The sequence below is a fragment of the Peromyscus californicus genome, unplaced genomic scaffold (genome assembly GCF_007827085.1).
Source record: "Peromyscus californicus insignis strain IS unplaced genomic scaffold, ASM782708v3 Scaffold_17__1_contigs__length_78620276, whole genome shotgun sequence".
Lineage (NCBI taxonomy): Eukaryota > Metazoa > Chordata > Mammalia > Rodentia > Cricetidae > Peromyscus > Peromyscus californicus.
The window spans coordinates 56,652,095-56,678,229 of NW_026294469.1; the positions used below are offsets into that span (position 1 = coordinate 56,652,095).

At 43.8% G+C, this 26,135-nt stretch overlaps 1 protein-coding gene across 7 annotated transcripts in view; it reads left to right on the forward strand.

The window, feature by feature from the left end:
• Ldlrad4 (low density lipoprotein receptor class A domain containing 4) overlaps positions 1–26,135 on the forward strand; it is a 367,454-nt gene that overhangs the window by 88,286 nt on the left and 253,033 nt on the right. Inside the window, exon 1 of one of the 7 annotated variants that reach the window (XM_052742416.1) lies at positions 391–406. The exons of 5 other annotated variants lie outside the window; for them this stretch is intronic. The gene's annotated coding sequence lies outside the window, so the exon portion shown is untranslated. Of the gene's footprint in view, positions 1–390; positions 407–707; positions 724–26,135 lie in introns of those variants that run through there. One more of the 7 variants, XM_052742418.1, reaches the window with a different exon arrangement.

Genomic DNA, 26,135 nt, shown 5'->3' on the forward strand with positions numbered 1-26,135 from the left:
TGTTTCCTCCTCCCTAGTGCAGGGATTAAAGATTTGTGCCTCCCAAGTGCTGGGATTAAAGGCATGAGATCCCAAGTGTTGGGATCAAAGGTATGTGCCACCACTGCCTGGCCTCTATGGCTAACTAGTGGCTAGCTCTGTACTCCGATCTCCAGGCAAGCTTTATTTGTTAGAGCACAAACAAAATATCACCACACATGCCTATGGTGGCTTCTAGGCTTTTCTACTCTGCTCCAGCCTTCCTCACTGTCGCCTTGGAGTTGGACCTTAGATGTGCTGGATGTCTGGTTTCTTGTCATCTTGGCCCGAAATGATTAGATGGGTAAGATGGCAAGAGGAGGTGAGGAATTTGACTTTTAAAGGCGATCTGAGCAGGCAGTTCCTCTGAACGACTGGAACTATTAAGGTACGTTCTGAAGGTTACACAACTGCTCAGCGCTTATGTCAAGTCTGTGTCTGGACACTGGGTCTGGCTTGGCCATTATAGCTGTGTCTCAGGTGGTTTCCAGGACACAGGCATACCCAGGCTGACAGTGGGGTGTTGTCTGTTTGTATAGCACAGCCTATGTGTCAGACCACCTGGGAAAAACTGTTGCAGAGGCTAAAAATCGTGGTCGTCCTCAAGTAACGGACTCAACAATCACCCAGTGGCTTAAGCCCATTTCCTGTCTGCTTCGAGCTCCCAGGCTTGCTTAAGTGCGGCCTTAGGAAACTTTGTTTCAGGTAGGTCTGTTGTTTCAGTTTCTATGCTATTCCACTTCCTGAAACCACTCCTCAGGAAAGCAGACTTGAGAACGTAGAATGCCAACCTCTGCTCAGAGAGATGACGTTACCGATGCTTTAAGGTTTGGGAAACCGTGAAAGATACAGGAGACAGAGGAAGCAGCTAAGAGAGAGGAACTTGTTGACCTTTGCCTCTGGCTGTAGACGTAGAGCCTGGGAAGGAGACTAGATGTCATGGCATTATTATTATTATTATTATTATTATTATTATTATTATTATTATTATTTTGCCGTCGCATAGCTCAAAATAAACCCACTTATTAAGAAGTGCTCATTTGGAAGACCATGGCTATCCTTTTCTTCCTTTCAACTGGTCCATTATTTTTCACTGTACCTTTCTAGAATTTCTTTTTGCACTTAATGATACAGTTTCATTTAAAAAAAAAATACAGCATAAACTATCATCATTTCACATTTAACAAAAAATATCATGATCATTTTCCTATACCGTGCTTTTAATGTTTAGTATGTTTTGGAGACTATTCTGTGTTTAACACATCAAAAGGCCCCTCGCTTCCTGTGGTGGTTTGAATAAGCAATGTCCCCAATAAGCTAGGATATTTGAACCCTTGGTTTCTAGTTGGTGGCACTGTTTGGGGAGGTTTAGGTGGTGCAGCCTAGCTGGAGGAAGAATGTCTTTTGGGGCAGGCTTTGAGTGAGACCTAACGTAGAGCCTCACCCTGCTTCCAGTTTGCCCCCCATGCTTCTTGTTGAACCGTCTGCTTCCTGTTCCCACAGGAAGCCATGCCTGCTGTTTGCGGCTGTGCCTTCACGCCATGATGGATTCTTAATCTCCCTGGAACTGAGAGCCCCAGTAAAATCTTTCTTCCATAGGTTGCCCTGGTCATAGTGTTTTATCACAGCAGCAGAAAAGTAACTAATACATGCGCCTACCTATTGGTGAAATTATGAAGGCAACTCCACATAGTTAAAAGGGAGGTTTATTTTGTGGGGTAACTCACAAATGAAGAGATAGGTATCAGGGTCTGGGAAAGGTATAGCGCAGTCGGGCGGTGTTCTCTGGAGAACTCTGCTCGGTCTACCTCCAGCGTCCAGGGTCCAGGAACCAAGAGAGTCCACACATCTGGATCCCGGGTCTTCAAGGTCCTCTCTCGGCCCCCCTTGTAGGCATGACCATTACCGAAGCCTCAATGGGGGTTGGAACTTTCAGATCAAAGCTGGAATGGCTACCCACTACCCCTACCTTTTCATTTTCCTTTTCCCATTTATGTCTATAACTGAATAAGTCAGTCCTTTGTAGATGAAAATTTGGTTTATTTGCAAATTTTGATTTTTAAAATTAAAGCGAATTGCATATTTCATTTCAGTTAATTTCAAGTCACAAATGTGTAAGTATAGCTTTAGAATAAACTTCCAGAATTGGAATTATTAAGTCCAGAGTATATGCTTGTATAGTTTGGCTGATAGTGTGAAGCTGCCCTCCCTGGGGTTTTTCCCAGCACTCTCTGGGGCACAGGGTCTCATTCTGCAGCCCTGACTGGCCTGTAACTTTGTAGACCAGACTGATCTCAAACTCAGAGACTCATCTGCCTCTGCTTCCTGAGTGCTGGGAGTAAAGTCAAGCGCCACCATGCCTGGTCAGTTACAGCACTCTTAATAATTATGTATTGATAATCATATATTAAAGATGTTGATGATTACACACTAAAGATGCTGAAAAACTTAAGGAGTAATAGCTTCTCTTTTGAAATGGAAAATAATCTTTCCTAGAGGTTTTTAGGAAATTAGGTTTAGCCTGAAAAGTGTTTAAGCCAATGTTGATTGCTGAATGAGACACCAGATGTGCTCACCATTTTAGGAAGCATTTTCCATGACTTGGGAGCTAGGCTTAGAGGGTGGTCTGAGACCCATGCCGAGTGATCCACACAGGCATTTCTTACTGCAAAGCACTTGGTGGTCACACACCTGCCTTTCTGAAAAGGGATGTGTCAAAGACTGTTCTTTTACCTGTTTTCATTTGGTATTATTCTCGGAAGCTGTGGTGACATTATCTCGATGCGCTTGTCTATAAGCAGTGGCTATTTTAGCTGTCAGCCTTTTAAGCAAATACAATGACCAAGTAACTGAAGGAACTTAAGGGGAAACCTTAAATTCCTCTCAAAGAGAAGTGGTGTGCACCATTAAATTCTGTGTACAGATAAATTTTTCTTACTTAATTTCTGGTTACACATGTGTTAAGACTAAACTCATGGTTTATCAATTTCTGGGTCTTCCTCTTTCCTTTCTTCATGATTCCCTCCTCTATTGTGTACAATTTCCTTGTGTCTTCCCTCCAATTCTCTGACAAACATGAAATTTTAAGATACTTTCTTCTTGAGAGTTACCAGGCTATCTAAGAATGAGCTTTGGGGTGGGGTAAGGGGGTGGTAGTGCATGGAGTGGGTATTGTCCCTTTGTGACTGAAGCCATGCAGCCTTCATCCCATAGCGTCTACCTTCTTCAGTTTATTATGTCACTGAGCTTGAAACAGTTGATAGCGTAATGCAGCTCTTCAACCAGGCACTGGAACAACTCCTCGAGCGAGGTGAATGGTGAGATGGAGGAAGTTAGGACCTGAAGACTGCAGGTCTCCTCTTCTAGGATCAGAGCTGTGCTGGTTAGATTGTGTTGACTTGACACAAGCTCGAGAGACATCTGGGAAGAGGGAACCTCAACCGAGAGAGGACTTTCATCAGATTGGTCTATAAACAAATCTGTGGGGGCATTTTCTTGATTCATGATTGATATGGAAGGGCCCAGCCCACAGTTGGTGCCACTGAAGAGCCCTTGGTCCTGGATTGTATAAGAAAGCAAACTGCAAGCCAGTAAACAGTATTCCTCCACGGGCTCTGTTTCTGTTTCTGCCTCCAGCCAGGTTCTTATCCTGATTTCCCTCAGTGATGGACTGTTCCATGGAAGTGTAAGCCAAATCAACCTCTTTGTCTCCGAGTTGCTTTGGTTATGGTGTTTTATTTTAGCAACAGAAAGCGACCGAGCACAAGAACCCAAAGGAGAGATAGTAGTACTGCTTTGGTGTGCATTCAGATAAAGTAGAGAAAGAGGACTGTATTCAGTGTGGTGACACACAAAAGTGAGAACATGCAGTCTGTGCCCTTGGGCTCTCTAGTATAGTGTGGTACAAGAGGGTGGTGGCACTCCTGTGTGATAGTGTGAAAACTCCAGAGCAGCCAGCTTGCGGAGTCCCCTGAAGAGGTGTGGCGGGTCAGTCTTAGCTGGCCGGCTCCTTTTGCATCCACAGACCTCTTCTTCCTTCGTCCTCGACCTTCCTTCCTCCTCTCCCGGTGTGAGCTTTCTGAACTGCATTTGCTTGTTCCTTCTGGAATAACAGCTTCCAGATGGGCTTGCTCTTCAGTTCAGCTTGGCTTGGCGTGTTTTGGTCTGTGTCATCTGCAGTGTGCAGTCAAAAAACATTTTAACTCCAATTTTAACAAATTTTCTTATGTTAAAATTTTATCTAGAAGATTTCCCAGAGTTAGACTTCCATTAAAGAAACGATTTCTTAGGTTGGAAAGGTATAGGTTCTGGAAACAGTTCCGCCCCTTACCATTGTGTGGTTGTAGTCAAGTTTTAAAATTCAGTTCCCTCCTCTGAATAGTTGGGAGAATGGCACTTCTCTCCCTCAAAGGGTCGCTATAAGGATAAGAAATGAGAATAAATTAGACTGTTACTGGGGAAGACATCCAGTTGATAGGACCTTTCTTATTTTATATTTCAAATAAGTTCATCCAATAAGTTGAACTGTTGAATCACCCAGAGTTTATTGGATCATTCTTGTATGCCAGAACATATAATGGATGGGCCATACATAGAAATATGATCCCATTTCACCCTTACAGAGTCACAAAGGAACAGACTTGAATCTTGGATAGTTTAGAGCAGTGCAGCCACATGGGACCCACACAGGGCCCCCAGTGTTCTAGAGGTCTGTAGATCTGTCCTTCACACGAGAGAGTATCCCGTGTCCTGATGGCAGTCCTGGAGATGTGGGTCTGTGACAAACAGCTCTAATATCCCTCAAGTTTTGGCTTTCACCAGACTGAGGGACTGTTAAGTCTTCCTCTGTGGTGACATAACTCGCCTGAACTAGCTGAGATAATGCTTAATACAGTGCTAACCTCAGATTGCCCCCCCCCCCGACTGAGTGACGTTTCCATCCAGTTGGTTATTATGGGGAGATTTCATAGGGATACATTTCACAGAGATACATCTTGGGCACCATAACCTGTGGTGATGGCATTGGAGTTTTGTTCTTTTTAGAGAATGTGGTGAATTAGCCCAGACATGGAGAAAATAATTTCTGTAAATTTCAGGACTGGAAGAAGTCTACATTTTTAGGTTGCTTTGTAGAATTCCCTGGGAATCATTCAGCTGTTCACTTGGATCATGTGGAGAACAAAAATCCCACAGGAATAGTTATAGACTCATAAAAACAATAAGAGAAAAAAAATTTTTAAACAAAAAGCCCAAGATAGCCATTGTGGTGCATGTCAGTGTTCTCAGTAACTGGGGGAGACTGAGGCAGCAGAATCTTTGAAGTCAGTGAGTGTCAGATAGAGATGTGCTAACAGGGACTCTTGCCTAAATCTAGCTGATTGTTTTCAGCTATTGTGAACTTACACAAGCAAGCGAACACAAATAAACCTAAGAAAATGCCTCAAGAACATAAAAAAGAGTTAAACTTTAAATACTTCATGAAAATTATATTACAAGGATATGAATGAGATACTGGAAGAATCAGAATCATGTAATTATAGAATCTCCAGGAGCAACCTCCTCAGTTCCATTAGGGATCATCCGAGGTTTCCTGACCCATTTAGACTTTACAACAGACAGTAGTAAACTGATCTGCTTGGACTAGGACACTGGCGTAGTGTAGCCACACAACAGAAGGTAAAGGCAGTTCTTCCCTACTTCTGTAGGTTTTTGTTTGTTTGTTTTGTTTTGTTCTTTCAGGACAGGGTTTCTCTGCGTAGCTTTTGTAGCCTGTCCTGGAACTCACTTTGTAGACCAGGCTGGCCTTGAACTCACAGAGATTCACCTGCATCTGCCTCCCGAGTGCTGGGATTAAAGGCGTGCGCCACCACCGCTCGGCATTTTTTTTTTTTCAGTTTTATTCTTGTGCCTGCGGAGGGCGTCAGACCCCCTGCAACCATAGTTACAGATGATTGTGAGCCGCATGTAGATGACTGAATTCAAACCTGGGTCCTCTAGAAGAGCTGTCAGTGCTCTTAACCACTAAGCTATCTCTCCAGCCCCCTCCCTTTCTGAATGTGTAAGAAACAGATGGCTTCCCCAAAGCCAGCTAGCACACAGCAGGGGGAATTCTCCCAAAGGATAGCCAGGTGCAGTGGGCAGAGGGGACAGGGAGGGCTTCTAACCATTCAGACATGCCCTGTCAGGATGCTAACTGCTGCAAAAGAGTGCACGTTCAGGTCACTTCAATCTCGGGGTGAACCTACTTTCCCCAGTGGCAAGTGGCAAACAGTCATTTAAAACACTCACCCACTGCCCAGAGCTTTAGAAACACCCCCCCCCCCCACTGCCCAGAGCTTTAGAACCCCGCCACCCCACCCCACCCCAGGCAGGCTCTCTTGCAAGGATGTTGTGCTCTTCTTTCTGTTCCTTGCATTTTCAGTGGGAAGACTAGCTCCCGCTGAGGGATGGCTTCTTAATGGTCTCAACTGTTTACCTTTCCCTCCCAGTTTGAAGGACTTTGAGGAAAATGGCGGTTTCCGCTTTTCCCCTCATTGCCCACAAAACAGGTCCCTGCTCCTCCCGCGTGCAAGGTGAGCACAAAGAGCGGTGCCAAGCAGGCATGCGCAGTGCCAAGCAGGCATGCGCAGTGCCAAGCAGGCATGCGCAGTGCCAAGCAGGCATGCGCAGTGCCAAGCAGGCATGCGCAGTGCGTGGCCTTCTCTTTGACTGATAGTGTCATTTTTTTGATTGAGGAGAGGAGTTTGTTGCGTGCATTTTGAAGCCAGAAAAGACGGGGAGTAGAGGAAAGCATTATTTTATCGTCGCGCCGGATAGTCTTTTGTCAACTTGACACCAGCTCGAGTCACCGGGAAGGAAAGCTCCTGAGGAATTATCTCCGCCATATTTGCCTGTAGGCAAGTCTGTGGAGGCGTTTTCTTGACTAATGGTTGATGTGGGAGGGCCCTGTCCACTGTGCACCATGCTGCCCCAGGACAGGTCGTCCTGGGTCATGTAAAAAAGGAGGCTGAGCAAGCTATGGACAAGGAGCCAGCCACAGCGTTCCTGCACAGCCTCTGATTCGGTTCCTGCCTCTATGGTCCTGATCAGTCCCTGCCCTGAGTTCCCTCAGTGACGGACTGTGTGGCCTGAGGTGTATGAGACAAATAAACCCTTTCTTCCTCAGGGTGCTTTTGGTCAAGGTGTTCATCACAGTAACAGAAAGCTAGCTAGGGCCCTTGTAAATGGGATGCTGCTAAAACACGCGTCCATTAAGCCCCTGCATTTACTTTAGTGGTAGGCGCTGCACCCCACCCAAGTCAGTGTTTAAATTGCTTTTAAATGGTTAGTGTCAAGAAACAACAAATTCTGGAGATGAATTTGGGAGTCAGTAGGACTTGGAGGAAATATCTCCATACAGTGTAGGATGGTTTTGACGTATCTCCTAATGGCCGAGGGTTTCTCAGTAGCTATGTGATAGATCAATGAGTTTATGATGATAACGATAGATGACTGAAGGTGTAGCCCAGAGCTTGGCATGCACAAGGCCCTGGGTTCAGTACACAACACTAAATAAATAGATTTTTTCCCCGAAGGACAGTTTGCTATAATGCAGCGGAATATTTTATGAATTAAAGGTAGCCAGGATCTGAGTTGTTTTTCTGGAAAATTTGTTAACTAATGCTTTTAAAACAATCATTTATGTGTGTGTGTGTGTGTACATGACCTGTGTGTACATGACTCAGTGCATGTGTGGAGGTAAGAGGGCAGCTTTTAGGGGTTTTCTCTGTCTTCCACAGGGGTTCCAGGAACTGAGCTCAGGCTTGGCAGCAAGTGACTTGACCTGCTGGGTCATCTTGTTGCCCCCTTTTATTAATGCTTTTGTGTTGTAAGTTTAAAACAACTTGGGATGTGGTTGTTATCTCAATATGTATGTGTGTAAAATGACTTAACTATAAAGATTGACACTAAAATGCAGTTGGAAAGTCATTAGCTAGAGTTAGCCAATAATCTTCATTGAACTGGGGCATTTTTTTAAGTATTCGGGTGCTAGCTCAGAGTAGCAAGATGAACCATGAAACCACCTGTTGATGTCTTCTCAGGAGGTTTGGTTTCTGTATCTAATGAGACGGTCCTCAGCTAGATGGTTTGAACAACGCACTTGCTTTACACCAGCAAAGCTGCTCCAGTTTCCAGGTGCACCGAGGGGCGGGGGCATCTCCTTGGAGGTCTGCACTGCTGTTTTGGAAGAGGGAAACACCCCTCATTTCCAGTGATGGAGTCCCACCAGGGTGTGAGAGTTACTGATGTGACAATGATGGTAGAATTCCTAGCCACTCCCCCATGACCGTGCATGCTCTAGCAAGATGCTTAGTCATCCCAGGGCCTTACGCCCTACATAATCCGTGCCACATAACTTGCTCGCGGCATGATTACGTAATCTATGCGTATGTGTGGTGTAGCTACAGAAGCCCATATGCACATGTGTGGGGAGAATCTAAATAAAAGCGAGTTCCACATATCCCTCCTCCTCTTCCTGCACGGTCTTTCCATAGGCCTAAGCACCCCCTTCTATTTCCTCCCCTTAATAAACTCTTATAGTGGGTTTTGTTGTACTTCCTGGCTTTTCTTGCATGGTAAACAGCGCCGCTTAATGAGTAACATTGCGCTGCTTAATGAATAACAAATGAGCCTTCAGAACTCCAGATTGGTAACATCTCGGTCTTCTACAACTCTCCCTGCCCCCAAGGCCATCTTTGCAGTCTCATGCTTGCATATGTAGCAGGGTGGGCTCACCACCATAGGAAATAGTAGTTCTGGAACAATGAGCTAGGGAGTGGGGCTTGTGTGTGTCCATAGCTTTGTGTGAAGACATGTAGATAGTTCTGTTCCCCTCCTCATTGCTCTCACAGGTGGGTGGGAGAGGCAGCTACCCCTTTGGAGTTGTATATCCGATATCTTGCATGTCAGATACTTACACTATGATTCATAACAGCAAAAAAATTACAATTAAAAAAGTAGCAATGAAATAATTTTATGGTTGGAGGTCACCACAACATGAGGAGCTATATTAAAAGGTCACAGCATTAGGAAGGTTAAGAACTACCGCTCTAAAAGGAGGTCATTAGAGAGGCCCTGAATCCTTCAGGACCCAGCTGAGAAACTTCTTAATTGGACAGAATAGGTGTAGGTTCATACTCGTTTTTTGTCCATTTCTTGTTTGCAAGCTGTGTGTGAACGTGGACAGGAAATGCACTTAAAGTTCCTTCATCGTATATCCCTCCTCCGACATCTTCAAGGTTCCCCTCTCCTTCACTGCTTTAAGAACTCCAAGATGAGTGTCGTGTCTGCCTTCCCTCGAAAGTGGTCTCTGAACTTTGAAGACCTCATCTGCCTCGTCAATGGGATTGATGGAGGACTGTTTAATCTAGTGGTGTTGACTATTAATGGGCTCTGACAAGTTCTCTCTTTAATAGTGGCCAGCTCAGGCTGTGGCAGTTTGGGGCTTAAGACAGTCCAGTGACTTGCGTTTTCCAGATTTCTTTGTATGTCTTGACCTTATTTTGATCACTTCTATTTTTCTTTGGAATCCTCTAGCACACACTTGTCCTCTTAGGTGAAGGTTCATGAATGTATTGGTCGTACTGGTGGCCTCAAGGACCAAGGGTATTAGGGGAACCACTGTGTGTACTAGTTTGCTTAGAGGTTGTCAAAGTTGTCAAGGCCTTAGCAGTAATATTATTAAAACTATCATTTCATAGGTGGGGAAACTGAATTTGTTTAAAATAACAAGAATGATGACACACTAAGCCAACCTTTGTTGACCAGAAAGGCATCTGAATAGTTCAGAAGTCAGAGGAGTCTGGGTGCCTTAGGCTGTGATCCCAGCACAAGGAGGCTGAGGCAGGTGGATTATGAGTGTGAGGTCAGTGTGGTCTGCTGTGTTGTAAGAACCTGTTTCAAAATTCAAAAAGAAGGCCATGCTGGTGCGACGTGATGGCTCAGTGGGTAAGCATGCTGTACGAGCCTCGTGGGTAAGCGCGCTGTACGAGCCTCGTGACTGGCGTTCCGTGCTGTACTCACCTATTTTAGTAATTTATCTCTTCTGTTCACTGAATGTTTCAGTTCTTCTGCCTTGATACTCTTTCCTCCTTATGATCTGTTTTGTAGGTGAGGTTGTTGGGTGACATTTTTTTTTTTAAATTTATGTCACCCTTACTCTTTCAATGGAAATGTTGGCAATGTTCAAGAGGGACTAGGTTGTCGCAGGGTAGAGATGTCATTGTCCTCTGTTAGACTGGTATTCAGGGCACCAAGCTTACTTTCTAATACTCCCCCAAGAGTAGACTACTAAATTAAGTAATAGTCACCAAGACAACATAGATCCACTATGAAAATACAGTAAAAGTTAAATAAAAATCATCCCTTAAAGGCTACTAATTTTAGGAAGTAAAGGGCCACTGAGAGATAGTACTATGTATACTAATATATTCAGTACTATGAGTATGTGTGAAAAGGAAGAACAGAAGATGTATACTGATTAGACAGAGGAGAGGAACATAAATACAAGGGTAATAGTGGGACTGAAACGGGGAGTGGAGGCATTTGGACTGTAAGCAGACTGCACAGAGATAAGAGAAGTGGTCAGATAACAAAAGTCTAAGTCACAGAGATCCAACAGCTAGGCCAGTCTATGCTCCTTTGGAGAGGAAAACGAGAGAGGGAAAAATAATGTGAGAGAGAAGGAGAGAAAGATGGAGAGGAGGGAAAAGGATGGACTAGAACAGAACTGAAGTGGTCTGCTAAGTTGAGGGAGTATACATGTGAAGGGAAGACAGAGCTGGATGGACATGCGGCCTATGCGTACCGTCTGGACTGCTAACTGGATTCGGACTGGAGCCTCTGGGCATTCCCTCCTTCGCTTTCAGAAGCTTGTTGTGGTGGCTTGATGAGGATGGCCCCCACTGACTCATGCCTTTGGATACTTGGTCCCCACTTTCTGAGACTGGGAAGGGTTAGGAGGTGTGGCTTTGGTGGATGAGTGTGTCACTGTGGGGTGGGCGTTGAGGTTTCAAAAGACCCAGGCCATTTCCAGTGTGCCTCCCTCTGCCTCCCGCCTGTGGATCAAGATGTGAGCTCTCAGCTGCTTCTCCAGTCAGCTACCCCCATGCTTCTGCTACATCCTAAGTTCTAACCCTCTGGGACTGTAAGTCCGGTTAAATTCTTTCCTTTATAAGTTGTCTTAGTCATGTATTTTATCATAGCAGTAGGAAGGTAACTAAGACACCTGCCTCAACCCTGGAAGTCCTTTTGTGCTGGGCAGTTCTGTTCTTACCTCTGGATCTTCCTTTGGGAGGTCTGGTCAGTGGGCAGTTCTTCATACCTGGGGTCTCAGATGTCTGTCACATCCTTGGGCAGTCCTTCAGGAGACGAGTTGTGAATGCTGGCCACTCTGTTGTGTGCTGTTTCCCACGGTCCAGTGTGCATGACTGTGTGTCTGTTCTCCTGCAGACTCTGGCTCCTACCAGGTTTTCGGATGACTCTGTACTGTTCTGATTCAGAGTTAACTTTCCCACGATCCAGCCATGGTCTTTCAAGTCTTCAGGATATAGTCCCCTGACAATATTCCTCATAGAACGTCTTGGGATGCTGAGCCATTGACAGAGCAGGGATCTTTTTCCTCTCTCAGTACTGGGGATTGAACCTAGGACCTCGTGCATGCTAGGCAAGCAGTCTACCATTGAGCTCCAGACAGCCCCAGCGTTATCAGCAATTTTTTGGAAATGGCCTCTCAGGGCTGCTTCGAGTGCTGACTGCCTGGCACTGAGGAGAGCATTTTCCAGGCATCTCCTTTTGCTAGCTCTGCTGCTTCCCTGGATGAATGTACAGTGCAGAATTTTCTGTCTGGCTCCCACAGCACTCTGCTGCAGGCATCCCTCTTACTGGGAACAGGGAACATTTCAAACTGAGCCCGTCCCTCTAGGATGTACTCTGGACTTCCTCTCCTGATTTCTAAAGTTCCTTATTTTGTTTTAATGTTGGAGTTAGAATTACTAGGCATCATTTACCTCTTCTGATAGCTACTTTTCAGCTTAGTCCCCGGAGACTCTGGCAGACCATGACGGGATGTTGCTACCATCTTCCTAGCCTGAATGTCTAACATTTCCATTTTCTGAAAGACTTCATGTCTTTTTCATGTTTCTTTTACATCCTACCTTGATATGCTGGCTAATTTTATGTCAACTACAAGGCAGAGTCATCAGAGAGGAGGGAGCCTCCATTGAGAAAATGCCTCCATAAGATCAGGCTGTAGGCAAGCCTTAGTGATTGATGGGGGACAGCCCAGCCCAATGTGAGTGGTACCATTCCTAGGCTGGTGGTCCTGGGTTGTATAAGAAAGCAGGGTGAGCAAGCTAGTAAGTGGCACCCCTCTGTGGCCTCTGCATCAGCTTCTGCTTCTAGATTCCAGCCCTGTTTGAGTTCTTATCTTGACCCCCTTCAGTGATGAACTATGATCTGGAAGTATCAGCTAAATAAACCCTTTCATCCCCAACTTGGCTTCTGGTCATGGGATTTCATCACAGCAGTAGAAACCCTAAGACAGTTGATGAGGGTTTGTTTTTCTTCTTTGTGATTGGGTGGTGGAGGAAGCAAGGTAACCCAGAGCTGGAAGAGGACACAGAGGAACCACTCAGAGATGGATATGTCAGTGTGGGGAAATCTGCAGAACAGCAGCATTATGTAGGCAGTGGTATATTTTGCCACATTTTCTAGAAGGGTTAGATAGTTAGCTTATTTTAGGAACACACTTGAGTACTTGGTCTCTCTCTTCTGGAAGTGAGGTTCTGCTTATTGCCAGAATTTAAACATGAGAGTTAGGGAAGTGGGAGAAGCCCTGGAAACTTGGGATGCACACACTGACCTGCCCTCTAGGTCTGATGGTGTAGATGGATTTGCCGGGTGAGTGATACAAAGTTGTCTGGGGCGACTGGGAATGTGGGACAGGTAGGGCTCAGGGAGAAAGCTTTCCTGTAAGAGAAAGGCAAGTCGTGCACCAAGGAACTCAGGAGTGGGAGTTGCCAAATGTAAGTGGATCAAAGTCCAGGAAATCACAAGGACATGGATGTGGATGGACCATGTGGGAAGAATCTGGCGGATATTTGGGATAATGGGATGCCGCTTATCTGGGCTGTTATATCAGCTGCTATTTAACTAAGTGCCTTTAAGGGCTTTTAGAGTAGCTTCTAAGAAAAAAGAAGTTATATGGGTAGAGGAGAGTCCTCAGAGATGAAAGCTATAATAATTCAATTCGCCATAGAAGTATTTCTGCTTTTAACTAGAGTAGAATAGTTTACATGCTAATATTTCCACAAGGAAAATTGGCAAAGCCAGATAAAGTTAAGAAAAAAAAAAAGTGGTGTCTGGTACTTGAGGGACCAGGATTTTGACAAGGGAAGTGTAATAACGGAACTTAACTTTCTATGATATTTTACTCTCTAGGTATTTGCTGGCTCTTAGGGGACTTGAAAAAAGATAATCAAAGAAACCAGATAGAAAGTACCTTCTAAAAACCTGGGACCATGGATAGAACTTTTGGTAGAATACCATGTTGGGAGACAAAACTAAGTTTTAGTCATGAATGCACTGTTACGAGCTCAGTTTTAAGACACAAAGAGAAAATCATTTGTAAAAGAAACTGAGTTGGCAGTGCCAATGATTTGGGATCTAAACTTGAAGTACAAGGCCCAGTAGATACCCCAGGATTCCTGTGAAGGCCTGGTCCCAAGCTAGAAAAGAGTTAAATTTAGCCAAGAGAACCTTCACTGAAGACTAGAATTCAGGTACTTACCTGGTGGCACTGTGTCCACAGCCCTTCTGCTCATCTCTTAAAGTCACCGAGCTAATAATCCCTGAGCATCTGTGATAACATCTAGTCTGTTGTCTCCACACTTGAAGGAATTTTTAGATGTGTCTGAAATCTTTGGTCACAGTTTGCTCAAGTATGTTAAGTATTGTGAAGAACAATTCTAATGAGTTCTGGTGTAGAATATGACTAGGAAATATGAAGCCTCTTTAACACATTTCCCTCTTACAGATCACTTAATTTCCTTTTCTTTTTACCTAGATGCCTCAGAAGTTGTTCTTCACATTTTAAGTCCTATTTAGTGGTGATATTGACCTATAATCCCATCTATTCTAGAGGCCGAGGTAGAAAGGTTACATATTTGAGGCATGCCTGGGCTACAGAGTGAGTTCAAGGCTAGCCTGGACGATTTAGTGAGATGCTACCTCGAAGTCAAAAGCTTCTACAGAAAGAACTTGGAGCTGTAGCTTGGTGGTAGAGTGCTCGCCTGGCATTCATGAAACCTTGGGTTTGATCTCTGCTGCCAAAAGGAAGAAACGGCAAATTCACAAGCTCAATTTTGCTAGGACACACTTGGTTGCTTTGGGTCAGTCACATGTAGGATTCCAGCACCCTTTTAATATGTAGATTTAAGTCTCTTTGTTCAAGAAGTGTTTCTTGAACAGTAGATTTAAGAATTTTTTTTTCTTTCCATTGTTCATTGTTACCTTTTAGGGATCACAGTTATATACAATGCAGTTTCTTTCAAGTTTCAGATCCCACCGTAGTCATTCTAGGTATTTTGAGTCCTATCAGTTATAGGGACTTGCAGTTCCATGGAAAATTGAATTTGAAAATTCCATGGAAACTTTTCACTGTAATCTGGCTTTTGCTTCAAGATGCAGAGAAGGAGGAGGTTCTCTGTGTGCCCATTTTTAAGATGGTGAAAGTAGTTTCATAAAATTAGGTGACTGGATCTTGCCATCTAGCAAAGAGGCAGGGTGGGATTGAACAGTGTAACAGCCATGCTTCTCGCTGTACCATGATGTTTCTTTAGTACTGGGCACAGTAAAGATGAGTTATTCGGTCAAGGCAGCTTTGATGTTGGTAATTTGTCGTGGCTATTGATGGGCCTAGTTGTCAAGTTAGCAGAAAAGTTTTAAACTGTCATTTGGTAAAAATAATAACTTAAGTCCATTGTTCACACTTAGGGTATTCTCAAGTAATCGCTAAATATATATTGAAAGCCTTGTTTTCTTTCTTCTCCCTTCCATGTGCCTTATCTCCTGGCTTCTCCCACCTTCTGCCCAGTCCTCTCTATCTTCTGTCCCTTCTCTCTTCACTTCTGTGACATAGACTCCGTGGTCGACTCTCCTGGCTTTTTTTGTAACTTATCTGAAGGCAGGTGGTTTCAGATCATTGATTGTTTTTTCTTCCTTACTCTCTGTCTGTCTGTCTCTGTCTCTCTTGTCCCTCCCCCCCCATTTTAGAATGGTACCTACTAATTTATGGTCTTCCCTGGCTTTGTTTAAGGGTTCTTCTAGTTATACACTCAGAGAGGGAGAGCTTTTTCCTCTTATCCTGTCTAGTTCACGTGTTTATAGTTGTCGCGCTTCCGGAAATGGATCTGAAAGCGGCAGCGGCTGCCCTTGGCTCGGACAGAGTATCCTCAGCCTCGAACACTGCTGTGCCCTGACTGAGTCCTGCGTGAGTGGATTTGTTTGCAAATGCTTCTCAGAGTGTAAAGGTTACTGTCACACACTTGTTTACTCTGGCAAGATAAGGTGACGGTGAAAAGAGACTCTGAGCTGCACCAGGCTGTCAGTCTTGGGATTTTTATGAAGAACACATGAGTTTCTAAAGATTATTGGGAGTTTTTCCTCTGTAAGTAAAAAAAAAAATAAGTTAAATTGCTAAAGTTTAGGATTTGGGGAGGGAATAAGGGCGCCACACAGGAATTCTGCTTACACTTCTTGTTTGTTTTCACCTGGGAACAATTGTGAGAGAGGCAGAGTGGGTAGGAGATGAAAGGGCTTTCATAGTGTGCTTTCCATTGGCTTAGGTTTTCACGGAAGAAGACACAGGTGAGGTTAGTGGAGGATTTTGTGCTTCTGTGTGGGGGTAGAGGAGGGGAAAGGCAGTCTGTGAAAATTCGTAAAGTGATTGGCTTTTTTGTTTGTGCTTCATTTGAGCATCAAATATGGAATCTGAGCCAAGTGACAGCCCATCATGGTAAGGAAGACGGAGGCATTTGATAGTTTTACTGATCACATTTTAGGGACTACTTCCCTTTGTAGCTTGAGAATGCATTCACTCATTAAAATAATGGCTTTTAAAAAATGAATGTTTTATATGACAAGCACATTATCTTCAATCTTTTTCTCCTTTGTATATGTATTGTGCTTTGTGTCCTTTTTATATGTAAAGGTACGGTATTACCATAGAAACATAAATCCAGAGTAGGTACAGTACCTAATGCACTAGTGATTTTTTTTCAAGTAACAAATCAAAAGGTGTTTCCTTCTTTATCAAAATGGTAATAAAAAGGTTATTGATGGGGTTGGGACACAGAGCCTCACATATTCTTGGTATGGGTGGTTTGAGTGAGATACCCTTCACAGTCTAGGGCATTTGACTACTTGGTCCCCAGTTAATGGCGCTGTTTGGACAGTTTAGGAGGTGTGGCCTTGCTGAAGGATGTAGGTCACTGGAGGGTAGATTGTGAGATTTCAAAGCTCCAGCTCACGCTAGTCTGCTTCATGCTTGTGGCTTAAGATGTGAGCCCTCAGTTTGCTGTTCCAGGCTACCACACTTCTCTGCTGAGATGGGGAAGGACCCTCATCTCTCTGAAACCATAAGGCCAAATGAACATGTCTTCTACAAGTTGCTTTGGTCATGGTGTTTTCTCACAGCAGTAGAAAAGTAACGGATACACTGTCACTTAGCTACATATAGTGTCAGGACAGCATTGTCACTGCAATTCTTTTCCTTGTGGCAACCTGTGTGTTTATGCATAAACAAACAACAATGCTTTCATTTTATTAAGCTACAGCTCTTTAGTGTAACCGTTACCACCGTCCATTTCCAGAACCTTTCCTTGTTTGCACACTGAAACTCTGTATCTGTTAAACACTAAGTCCTGAAGCCAAGCTCCTGGAAGCCACCACTCTACTCTCTGCCTTTGGATTTGACTACTTTAGTCACTTTATAAGTAGAATGACACACCATTTATTCTCTAGCGATGGCCTTATTTTAGTTAGCACAATGCCTTCAGTGTTCATTCATAGTGTAGCATGAATCAAAATGTCCTTCCTTCCTTTTTAGGTTAGTTGAACTGTTGGTGGAGTTTCTCTGTATCTCAGGAGCCACTTTCCAAATAACCACTCAGAGGCTTAGTATTTATTATAAGTGATCAGCCAATAGCTCAGGCTTGTTACTAGCTAATTCTTACACTTTAAATGAACCCATTTCCATTCCTTTACTTGCTGCCACATGGTTCATGGCTTGTTACCTTACTTTTACATGTCTTGCTTCCTCTGCATCTGGCTGGTGACTCCTCTGACTCCACCCTTCCAAGAATTGTCCTAGTCTAGCTCTCCCTGTCCAGCTATTGGCCAGTCAGCTTCTTTATTAAACCAATCACAGCGACATATATTCATATAGTGTAAAAAATATTCCATATTGAACAGTATTCTATTTTGTATTTACTAGTTTATCATTCATTCACTTATTGATGGGCACTTGGATTATTTCCACCTTTAGGTCACTATTAATAATACTGCTATAAACATGGATATACACATACCTATTCAACTCCTTGTTCAATTTCTTTCTGGATTTCTTTTCTTTACAATTTTTTTTTTTTTTTTTTTTTTTTTTTTTTTTTTTTTTTTTTTTTGTTTTTCGAGACAGGGTTTCTCTGTGTAGCTTTGCGCCTTTCCTGGAACTCACTTGGTAGTCCAGGCTGGCCTCGAACTCACAGAGATCCGCCTGGCTCTGCCTCCCGAGTGCTGGGATTAAAGGCATGCGCCACCACCGCCTGGCCGGATTTCTTTTCTTGATGACAGTCATTCTAATGTATATGAACTATTATCTCATTATAGCTTTGACTTGTATTTTCCTAGTGATTTATGAGTTTATGTTTGTGAAAGTTGTACATTTCCAGTGTGCAATGCTACTGGGTTAACATTGCTATCCCAAACAGGAGGACCAGGATGCTGGAAGGGCAGACACCAAACACTGCAACTCCATGTCAGGCATCAGGGTTTGTTGTGACATTGTTTGGGCTCCAGTGGTTTGGGGAGTTACAGTTGCACAACTGTTTGCCTGAACCTCACATGGGCTGTCTACTGGGCTGGCCTCACTCAGTGCCTGAAGCATTCCTAATAGGTACCTGACATTCCTTGCATTTGTACTTCCAGCATCCAGAGGTCTCCATTTCCAGCATCCTGAGGTCTCCATTACAATGCATGCTAAACGTTCTTAGTGCTACGCAGGAAGCATGACTTTGTTACGTTCTGGCTCACTTTAGCAGCTTTCTGTAAAGCCAGCATTCTGTAGGTGATGGCACTAAGTTGTACTGCCAGCTCAAAATGTAGACTGGCCTCCTTGGACCATGACTGCAATGTCCAGGTGCCCTGTGGCTGAATTAGGGAAAACATTTCCCTAGGTGACAATTTGGGGACAGGAAATCTCAGATAGAGCACTTGTTCAGACACTATTTTTTCTAGGCATTACACTTTCAAGTGAATATATACAACCCTGGAGCCTATTATGGGTGAGGTCTTGCCTTCACAATACCATTCCTATTGTCCCAGTGCAAACTGAATGGTTTCTCCTTCACTCTGTCGATCTCTTGCACAACCATACCTACTTTGGCCACATCTGCTGTACTGCAGTGTGGGCTAAGTTCATGCTCTGTTCCTCAGAAGACAGTTCTAACTCCATCTGCTCCTCGTTTTGCTTTTCTTCCCTGTAAGTCTGGCTCAAGGCGCCGAGTAATAACCATGCTGCACACTGAATGTGATGCTGTTTTGAAATTTCCTCCATGAAACAAATTTGGTCCATTGCTCTTCTGTGTCACTCAGGTCCTCAGGACACAGGCAGAATACTGCCTGGTGCTAGTCCACCTCCCAGTTGAGTCCTGTTCCCCCCAAACTCTGTGAGTTGGGCCTTCACTGTCCACATTTTTTCCCTGACATTATGATCTTCTGCATTTCCACCAGAATTGCTGATTAAACTCTACTTACAGAATTCTAGAGCTTCACTATTCTGTAGCTCTGTACTCTTTCAAATTCCTCCAAAAGTTAGTTTCGATGGCCTGTGAACCACATGGTCAGGTTTGTCACAACAGCCACTTCTTGGTACCGATTTCCAGTGATATTTTTGTCACCATGATAAACTACTGCCAAGGTCCAGGCTCCACTCAGGTTCAGGTCCTGAGGTGGGGAAAGGGTGTTGGTGCAAGGGGAACTTCTGACCGCCAAATGGATTGCACTCAAGTGGCCCTGAACAGCTCGGGCCATCTTTATTTATACTTAAACAGAGTTTTTCTTACCAGGGTTACATGAACAGCTTCATTATTGGCTTCTATTTTTGACTTTAAGAAATACATCATAATTTAAGAACTACGCCGTGATCATTGTGAAAGCCCCCATTGTTCCCCTTTATGCTTCCCCAAACGCACCTTCCCACCCCCTGACTAACCTCATTCTAGACATAGGGTTCAGCATTTTTGCAGGCTTAACTAAATATTGAGCCAGACACATCCTGCTCTCGCAGCACTTATATCAGCTGGCAGCTACTTGTGGTTACTAAGTTAAAAAATAATAGACATTGGTCTAATGCTTTAAGGACAACAATATTCAAACCCAGACAGTTCTTTCATGTCTGCAAGATATGTGTTTATACAGTTCCCCTTTCTACAAGAGAGTCCCAAGTCTCAATCTCTCTGTAAAAGGCAGACCTTGATAAAGCACTCTTTTCCCATCTCATTATACCATGTGTCCACCAATATAAGCTCCTGTGTATGGTAAAGATGGATCTATCCATCCCACAATTTACATTGTATTTTTCCCTCTGGGAGCATACCAGATCCTACCAAGGATTCTATGCTTGATGCCCAGGGAACTTTCTCTCAACAGTTGGCACTATATGTATCCCTGAGGCCTTTTCCCTATTCTGTGTATGCATGCCTTACTCTCCTTTCCAGAACTGTGAGACATGGTTAATGTTCCAAGTGTTGTTTTCTCGTATGTGCCTAACTATCTCTATTGAGTCAGAAAAGTTCCCAGGATTAGGAGTTGTAGTTAGGAAATCCAGATAAGAGATTTGAGAAGCATTTAACCCCCTGTTGAATCTTAGAGGAAAAATATTTGAAAAAGAACAGAATTTCCAGGGAAAATTACAGCTGTTACATGTGTGACTGACAAAGTAAAACTAAAAACCTCCCAAAGAATCAACACTATAATGAGAGAGAAAAGAGCCTGCAAGCTGCATGAGTTTTGCAAATTCCTATGCTGTCCTGTGGACTGCTGGTCCTTGCCAAGTGAGAGTTCATTTCCACAGGTGCTTTGCCCTGAGGAAACCCATTGGACAGTCATATGTTGATTCGAGAGTTGGCTGCAGGGCTCCCGACAAACTACCTGCAAAGCAGCATGTAGTATGCAGTGTTTATTTCTGCTCAGGGTTTAAGAGGGTACAGTCCCTTGTGGTAACGCAGGCATGGTGGATTTTACAGTACCTTGAGGCTGTGGGAGTCAGAGGATGCTTGTGTCCATGTCAATGGGCCAGGAAACGTAAGTACAGCCAAAACCTGGGTCAGGATATTACTCAAGGCCACCTCTCAGTGACCCACTGTCTCCAGCTGGACTTTACCTCTTCATAGTGGTCCACAACTTCCCAAAACAGTGCCCCAAACTGTGAACTAAATTTTCAGATGCATGAGCCTTTTGGGGGCAAATTTCACATTTTACCCATAATAAGTAGCTCAATGACAGAGAGAACACTGTAATTATAAGACAGAGATGGAATTGTCCATGAAAGGAGAAGACTGTTTGTTAGGTAATGGCTTTCCTTTTTCTACAGTTATTTAAGCCAGACTGAAAGCAGTGCTTTATGGTTAACTCTGCTAACTCTAATTCTCTGCTGCTCCATTTTTTTGTAAATAACAAAAAGAAAGGGCGTACAGTTCTTATGACAGATGAACACGATTGGGAACATATTTTCGGGGAATCTAGTAAGATGGGTAATGATTTCAGTGTTGGTTCTTGATAGAAAGGATGTTCTTAACTGATTTTCAGAGGATAGCAGTTCCTCCAGGTAGCTTTGCCCTCAGATGATGGTGGTTTTGGCTTATGTGTTTCAGAGATTTCTTCCAGCCACGAGGCACCTGGCCAAGGTGAACTGAGAATTGATTATATTTATTTCAGTCTTTGGCTTTTGAAGTTACACAACTATAAGATATTTTCAGGTTTTGATGGAGCAAGGAGGGTGTGAGCTGTAGGTGAGTAGGTGTTGAACTTCAAACCACGACAAGCCTTAAGGAATAATTCTTTTGGAATGATGTGCAGACTTGCGCACACCTAAGATCTCAGCCAGACTCCCTTTATCCAGGATCAGATCTCAGCTTCTCTGATAGCTGTTGCTCTTTTACCACATCTGGTAACATCTGGAAACAGGTATATTTCAGAGCCAGACTGAGAATAATGGCACCCTGTAGGATATCTCTTAGAAAAATGCTGTCTTCCTTCAGAGGGGTTGTGGTCTGATTGTGGATTCAGCAAGGTGAATACAAATGAAGAGCTGCATGTGTGACCTGTACCAAATGATGAAGTTTGGCAATACTAGTGATGGTCCTTTTGCTCTTGATGTTATATTTTTTTTCTTGTTAATCCTGTGCACACGTTACATTCACTACAGCTATCAGTACTGGAAAAAAAAAAGCCAGGATGACAAAAGATCCTTGCGTTCCTTTTAGGTCTTGGCATTTCCAGATCGTACATAATAACCACAAATAACAATGGGAGGGAAATAAGTAAAAATGTGGATTTTTACTTTCTGACTTTAAATGTATCAGCCATCTAAATCATTTGCGGAGATCACTTGAGTTTAAAAAAAAGTATCCTCTATCATTTTTTAAAAAGACAGACAAGAGACAGCGTCGTCCAGGGAAACTGGACACCTCATGCCAGTCTTCAACTGCAGTGCAAACTGGGTAATGGGGGGACTGGTGTGCACTTCTCCACAGTTGGGGGACTGACGTGCATTTCTCCACAGTGCCAGTAGGAGGTGCTGTGAAGGTGCCTGTTCCTGACTCCGGGGAGAAGCTCTGGGAATGCTCTACCTTACCTTTCCTGCCTTTATCTCTAGTGATCTCTGCAGAGTACCCCCTTTTCCTCAGAGAAGGAAGGAAGTGGATAGGAACTGAGTATAAAAAAATCCCACCAAGGGCCTGTAGAGATGGCTCAGCAGTTAAGAGTACTGGCTGCTGTTCCTGAGGACCTGGGTTTGATTTCAAGCACCCATTGGTAGCCTATAACAGCCATCTATAACTCCAGTTCCAGGGGGATCTGACACCCTTTTCTGGCTTCCACGAGCACCAGGCACACACATGGTGCGCAGACATACATGTAGGCAAAAGTCTCATACATGTAAGTAAAAATTAAAAAAAAAATCCCTTTTAACTTTTTATCAAGAATTTCCTTTAAAATTTGCACTTATCAGGGGTTGGGGATTTAGCTCGGTGGTAGAGTGCTTGCCAGAGGCCCTGGGTTCAGTCCTCAGCTCTGGGGAAAAAAAAAAAAAGATTTGCACTTATCAAATGTGCCTTATCAGTTGCAGTTTATTAAGGGAGTGATTTGATTTGTTAGCAGTACATGTTTAATGTTCTGAGGACCCAAACAACACCTGCTGAAAGAGCTCATTGCTCTCCAGGAAGATACCTGATGTGGCTGTAAGGCTTTCCTGGGTTATTTACTCCAGGCATGCTTCTGAATGCACGTACATAATGTATATATTAAAAACCATTTTAATACACCCACCCAGTATGCCAAACTTTTTCAGATATAACTTCTAATCTGATGAAAATGTTGGGCTTAATAAAAAGTGTGTGTGCATATATAATATATACACATACATAATACATATGTATCTATAACAAAAATTATGCCGAATTCTTGTCGCATGTCACTTTGGCTGTTGGTTTCCTGGCTTTAAGTACGGCTCTCTCATTTGGGACAGTCGATTTCCTCCTGGCGCTGAGTCAGATTTTGTTCCATTTGCTAAGAGATTAGGACATAGGCCCTTGGGGCCTCTCCTGTGGGTTCTTTCATCGGGTTCAGTGATGTCATCTTTTGGGAGGTCTAGGTGGCATCGTTGCTGTCTTCTTTCTTGCCAGATGTTCTCACTGTAAGCTGAGAAGAGAGTTTTACATGAGAAAGACTGAGGCGTGTGTTTCCCAGTAAGAACCCCTCCCTTGGTACGGTAACGGCACAGGAGGCACAGGATGCCTCCATAGAGGGTCTGTCCCCAGCCAACCAGAGCAGGCTTGCAGCAGGTGGCGGTGTGACTACTGTGACTGCTTTCAGTAACAGGGTTGACTCTAGGTGGCAGGTCTTGACCATGACAATTTAACGGGAGCCTAAATTCGCATTTATATCCACTGAATTCTGTGTGGTCAAGCTTCATCCTTGGAACAGAATGTGAGCAAATGTATTCTAATAGGAAAAAGAGAGACAGACAGACAAACAGGCACAGATAGGTGGGGGTGGGGTTTCTTTAACCCCATCACTTAGGAAGCAGAGGCAGGGGGATCTCCATGAGTCAAGGACAGCCTGGTCTCCATAGTGAGTTTCAGGCCAGCAAAGCTACACAGAGTGAGACTGGGTGGCGGAGCGCGTGGAGGGTGGGTGGAGAATATCTTTTGAGCTTTCTCCACCTTCAAACCGACCTTTCTGTTAAAGGTGGTCGAGCATTGTATAGTTTCCTGTAAGGTGTTTGACAGCTATTCTAATGATAATCTCCCAGCTTGCATCGGAATGTTCCTTTGGCATAGCACAGCCACTCTGTCTTCAGTATGGAGTTCAGAATTGTACTTCTGTAAAACTGCACCGGTCACCATGATAGGGACCTCATTACTTAAGATCTTTTGCACTCCAGACAGACACAGAAATAGTACATGGAGCTTTAAGATTCCTTGCAGCAAGAGCGATCTTACAAGTCGTGGTCCAGGTATGACGTGAGGAATCCTATGGCCAACTGTTGCCACTCTTGGATCTGATTCCCTGTGCCAGTGGGGTGCAGCTCACTCTGTCTCCTCCTTTTGTGTATCCATCCAGGTCCTCCAAACCAGAACTTAGTAGAAATATAAACGCATTTTTAAGACAAATTCAACAAGATGTGTAGAAAAAAAAAAGATAAAAGTAGAGAAAACAAGGAATAGATCTAATGGTATGGGAGCCGATTTGTTAATATTGAGAAAGGGAACACAAAGATGACAGACATCATAAGTTGTACTTGAATAAGTATTTATTTGTATTACAGGCAGGAGATTCTATGACAATTATGTGAGAAGGGGGCGCGGCTGGACAGGAGCTTGTTGGATTCTTGAATGTCTTCAGAGCAGAGCTTGATTAGGAAAACCACCATTTCTTTCTTTGTTGTTCTGAGAGCCTGATTTATCATATTTTAAAAACACGCTGTAGTTACCAGGTTCATCATGACATGCCAGTTGGCATCGAAGACTGAGAATGGAGACCACAGGTGGGCGAGAGGGTCAATGGGCAGGCTGCAAGTGACCTTTTCAGATGAGCGTCTTTAGGACTCTACCAGAGGAAAAGGAGGGTAGAAACCACAGTGTAGACTTTTCAAGGGCGGGTGTGTGCTTCCATTATCCCAGCACCTGAGAGAGCTATGTCTCTGGAACAAAACCTGCCTGCCATGTGTCGTGTCGGAGGAGGTTCCGGAGGACAGCTTCACCTTTTAACTCTGGCGTTGTCTGGATTACTTTGAGTTTATGACCTTGGCTTTCAGAAGCTGTTTGGACAGCTGACAATATAATGCTAGTTCTCACGTCCCTTATAAAATATGTGGTGTCAGGCTCAGGACTGTCATCAAAGAAATACTGCTTGTGCTCTCACGGGCACCTTACGTCCTTAGAATGATGATCACCCTCATTTAAAAATGTGGAACTTCCCAATTGACAAGTTAACAGCAGCAGAACACTCATTTACGTGGAGCTGCAATGCCACTTGACACTCGACTTCGTGCCTATCAAGATTAAAGGTCTCTAAAATAACCCCAGGTACCACCATGCTCTTTGCCTTCGTCTCTTCTGGGTCCAACCTTACTGTTAGAAGGCATTTGATGAGTGAACAGAGATCTTACTCTGAACCATAGAAGGCAGGTCTCCAGGATAGGTGTACAATGACCATGTAACTGTCCTATCCCAAAGAATTAAGTATAACTGACATAAAATGAGCTATAATGTATATCAAATGAAAACATTATGTAAGTATGCCTGTGCTAGGAGATTATTTTTGGCAAAATATGCATGTAACATCTGATCCAAAGGATACCTGTTGAGGTATTGCCTGATTTTGGCAGTGGGAGTGACAAGTATTAATTTATTAATATTTTTCATTCTTTCCCACAGTGAACATTGTTACCTTTAAAAAAATGCTCTTCAAAGACATGCTCTGTGTGTGTGTGTGTGTGTGTGTGTGTGTGTGTGTGTGTGTGTGTGTGTGTGTGTTGGCACATGTCAAACAAGTAACAAAGGGCTGGAGAGATGGCTCAGTGGTTAAGAACACTGACTGCTCTTCCAGAGGACCCGGGTTCAATTCCCAACACCCACATGGCAGCTCACAACTGTCTGTAATTTCAGTTCCAGAGGACTGAACACCCATGGCAAAACACCAACTCACATAAAATTAAAAACAAAACAAAACAAAACAAGTAACAAGCAAAATTTAGGATCCCCTAGTGGAAGGAGGCACATTACTCCTGACTTCCTGCACACAGAAGGTTCATGGTGCTTTGCACAGTGATCCTTCACAGCGGAGAAGGACAGCAGTGACCAATTGACACTCCAGGCCAGAGGTATTAAAAAACTGTTGGAGTTGGGGTAGAATATAGACTTTGGATCTGGAGTGTCCAAAGACGTGGCTCTCAGCCTCATGCACCTGGGAGAAGGAAAAGCATGAAGAAGTGGGCCCAGTGGGAAGTTTTAGGTCAGTGGGAGCCAGGCTTCTGCCCATCTCTCCTCAGTTTCCTGGACACTATGAGGTGAGACACT